This window comes from Coenobita brevimanus, chromosome 95 (genome assembly GCF_032717465.1).
Source record: "Coenobita brevimanus isolate Jiangsu-jjx chromosome 95, ASM3271746v2, whole genome shotgun sequence".
In the NCBI taxonomy this organism is placed as follows: Eukaryota; Metazoa; Arthropoda; class Malacostraca; order Decapoda; family Coenobitidae; genus Coenobita; species Coenobita brevimanus.
The window spans coordinates 21142385-21147017 of record NC_137048.1 but is presented as its reverse complement, the minus strand read 5'-3'; positions in this window follow the sequence as shown (position 1 = coordinate 21147017).

Below are 4633 nucleotides of genomic sequence, written 5' to 3'. Positions count from 1 at the left end.
CTGTATCCAACTGATCAAGTTCCAGGTGCCTAAATGAAAGTGATTTGATCATATGGAGATGGCAAGAAAAGAATGAAAATATACTTCTAGCAGGAGATGAAAGGGTTCAGAAAAGAAAAAAAAAGAAGAATCGCGTACTTTCATGTAGTCAAACAGGTTCACACCCTGTCGAGGGTCTCTGCGTCATATGGAGATGTCGGACCCTCAAACTGAGCCACTCCAATAAATGATTACATGTACTTCTTACTCTGCCCTCCAGAAGCCTTTCACAGCTATTACCGTGCACACAGCATTTGTAGGGAGTGGTATGCCTTGGTCCCGTGAATCAACTGCCCCTCAAAAATTGTAAAGCACGGTTTAAACATTTATCCTAGAGCTGTCAGTCCATGTCAGGTGTGTGCTAGCCATACCCTTAGCAAGGCAAGTCGCAATGGGAGTCAGTGTGGCTCGGTGGTTAGCATCCTTTTCTTACGGTGTACTCGTATATTTCTGAGTAAAATTGAAAACCCAAGAGTGGCGGAAATACAAAAGGGTGTGCTGCAGTATCTTTTCATACACTTTCACGAATTCTCATCCTCTCTGTTCGTACCGATGACATATATAGACCTTGAAACAAACACATATATCAATCACTTCATCCCAGACATCCCTTCCCTAATCAAGCTGCGCCAGCTTAAGAGTGGTTCATGGAAACTGCCACTACCGTTCAGAGAAGAAGCACTGGTCCTGCATGGGACCTTAAATGTACTGTTATAGTTGCAATTATAGTTATCCATTGCATAGTTCATTCTTTTACCACTTGGTGTGTTAAGTGCCCCATTCCTACTGCCTGCATCTGGTGGAATATGTGTTACCTGTGTGCCATTCTTCTTAGCAAATGGTATTCTAGCGTTGCCACCATTGTTCCTCGTGTAAAACATACAACATTCTCACCTGCTTCATTATTTAGCTGTAGATAAAATAAAAGCATATTTTTTGTATTACTGATAGTCGTGTTACTAGCGTACACAAAATTTTCAATAAATGTTAAATGGGTTATTATTTAGGGCCAATATATTATGTCACTGAACAATTAATGTCGCTTTTAAAAACAATAAAACATGGGACCACAAAATTATCTTAAATTTGGTTTTCAGGCTGGAAAAAAAAAAAAAAGATATCTTGACCATGCAAATTATGTCACGTAAAAAACACAACAAACAAACTGTGTGAAGGCCAAGTTTTCATGTGAAGCCTTAATCCCTTCAGTATGATAACGTAATTTGTATTGCATTCTAGTTACTACAAGACGATTTTATTTAGTTTAGAAGACATTTGTTGAACTGTGTGCGTTAACTCGGATGGAGTTAACCCTCCGAGTGCTAGATTTCTCTCAACTGAACAAAATCGCCTAGTGTTACCGTAATTATCATTCTTGGGTGTATCAATAGCAGGAATGGGGCTACTTAGCATGGTTTGTGAAGTTTTAACTGCTAGAAATTCTTTTAGTTGAGTAAAATACGTTACTGTTAGCGTGGACAAAAAAACAAAGCGTGAAAACTGCAGTGAAAGTGTTAAAAGGAGACAGGAATACAAAATCAATGTGCGAAAAGTTATCAGAGATGTTCTAAAATTATTTTTTAAAAGTGTATTAGTAACTCATCTCCAGGAGCTTTTAGAAAGTGTGCATCTGTTACCTTCAGTACCATGTCGGCAGATTTTGATTACAGCGTAATAAAACCAGAGCATGATCACTGAAATCAAAATGTCTCAGCTCTCGTTATATCTGCGTGCGTAGCGCAACAGTGGTACATTTTGCAGGTGTGTGTGTGTGTGTGTGTGTGTGTGTGTGTGTGTGTGTGTGTTTGCACGCACAAGTCTGTGAACGTATAAATCACTTGGTTTAGGGGTTGACGGAAAACACAGGGGATGTCCTGTTATTACACGTTCCCGCCCCGGAGGGGCTTGGGGACGGGAATTGTTTTCAATCGGTTTGTCTGTCTGTCTGTCTGTCTGTTTGTTTGTCTGTCTGTCTGTTAACAACTTTACGCGGAAACTCCTGGTGCGATTTTGACTAAAATTACAGGGATGCTGGGCTATAACCTGATCAACTGATTAAATTTTTTGGCCAAACTGGGCCAAGGCCAGGCTGCACGCCCAGAAAGTGTAAAAAAAAAAAGATCGTTTTTTTTTTTTTTCCATAACTCCTTTCAAATTCGTCATATCGACATGAAACCAAAACATAAATGTGCGTCTCTGAAACTGCATCCTATAACATGCCCCATTACATCAGCTGGGGGGGGGGTCACCCCTCATTTAGCTAGGGGGTTAATGTTAGGTAGGTCGGGAATAAAATTTCAAATGGGCATAAAATCGTCAATTTTCACCTGATTCCCAGCAAATTTGATGTGACATCTTTGACACGATATCCTGTTGTGTTTATACGTCAGCACTAAAGTGACTGCCGGGGACGGGTTTGCAGTGCCTTGACACCCCTTCTTATTTTTATAATTTTTAAAGTAAGGGGTAAGTCACATGGCAAAGTCAGCTTCATCACATTTGATTTCATACAGACTAAACGTAGTGGAACACTTGAGGGTAGTGTGTGTGTGTGTGTGTGTGTGTGTGTGTGTGTGTGTGTGTGTGTGTGTGCACGCACACATTAAGTAATCAGTCAAAAATCAGTCTCGCGGGACAAGGTCAAATGTTCGACCCAGTTACTAGAGCCGTTTTGATTTGTACTAAACTAGGTGGAAGGGCTGAGAGTCAGACAAGGACAAGATTCACTTTTGAGAACAAGAAGGGCGAGGTCAAGACCATAGGGCAAGGTCGAGACAGTTGTTATTCGATTTTAACCACTGTTGGTGGAGGGATGTGGACCAAAAGTGATTCTATAAAAAATAAATAAATAAATAAAGGCCAAAGGCAAAAGTCGTAGGACTAAGTCATATGTTCAGACCTTAGACCAACTGTTGGATGCGGCAGTTTTACTCTGCGAGCTCCTTCTTGGTTATAATTTGTCTTTATTAGTGAGCAAGGGGCATATTTGCATGACAGGTATGTAAGGTATTTTCGGATCGCTTGTTCATAAGTCACTTTTGCTGTAAGTTACGGTTCTGCGTCATGGCCTCGCACCATTCCCATTTTCAGCTTTCAATTACAGGAAGTTTCCAGCCAAGTGAGCTTTAGGTGCTGTCCAGTTACGATGAAGTGTGCGCCTATTACCACCGTGCCATGCTGGGCTGAGTGAAATTGAAAGTAAATTTTGAGTCCCTGTTCATGTCTTTCGTTTAGTGGGTAAATTGTCTGAAGGAGAATATCAAGAGCGTTAATGTTCGCGATATGCATAGATTGGACATAGTTTGTTTTTACTCATCATTCCCGTTTGAAATTTTTGTTCTAGGTAAATACAAGCAACTTCAACGATCTTATCAGCCCAGTATATTCAATGAAGATTCTATTTATACATCTATTTATTATTGTTTGGCAACACAATATACAGTATTGAGATCAATGTTATCAATCCTCCTCTCACGACCCATCAACCTTCATCAAACACTCCACCTCCTTATCCCTCCATCCTCACCAATGTTTTACTTTCCCCATGCGACCATTTTACTCTCATTACACCTACCAACCAGCATTTCACTTTCATTTTGCTCCGGACGGCCGTACCATCATAATTCCACAAGAGTGTTCCCTGAGAGGCTATTTCGTAACACTCTCAGGCTCCACTGACTCATTCCCAACTGGAAAAAAAACCGTCTGGCGTATGCTGGATGGGTGTCAACATAAACAGAGGAAGAAACAGCAAATTAATTTAAGAAATAACCCATACACCAGATTACATGTGCTCTCAATTCATAAATAAAAATCTGTACCAGATGGACTTCAACTGCTGTAGGTTGAAATTTGGGGGCCAACTATTCTCAGGAAGCAAATTCCAGTGAGATGCAATGGAGAAAATGCAAAATAAGGTGGTCATATGTCTCCTTGAAGATTACGTATACTTTCTTACAATGTCATAGAAGACCAAACTTCTTACATAATAATAAATCCACTGAACGTAAATCTATCTTAAAAGTGAGTTTTTGATCAAAGATGACACCTGGTAACCTAACTGAAGTGAAATATTGGATTACAGAAGTGCTGATTACAGTTTTAAAATGAAAGGGAAAAAAAGTCCTTGATCGACTGCCAATAAGTGTTTGAAGGGTTAAACTTCACACCGCACTGGTCACACCAATTAATAATATTTAGCATATCGTTCTGAATATTATTGCCAACCTGAATTCCTTCAAACTGGAGGATAATAAGACACATCACAGGCACATGCAATCATTCTAAATGAAATTCCACACTACGTATCACGAGTAGTGGTACTGTAGGTGGGGACGCCCGTCATCCTGTCTCTCGATGTAATGATGTCTTTTCATGACAAGGCCAATGGTTTCCTGTAATCCGCAAAGCCTCCTACAACGCTGGGTGGTAACCATATAACCAAATAACGGAGTGATATGGATCCTACTGTGGTATCCCTGTTAGCTGGGTGGAGAGACCCAATTGTGGCGTCTATCCAGGAACCAATCCTCTGCTTACTTCCCTGTGTCTCGCAGTGACGAGGTGCTATCTGCCACAAGGGATCATCGGTTCA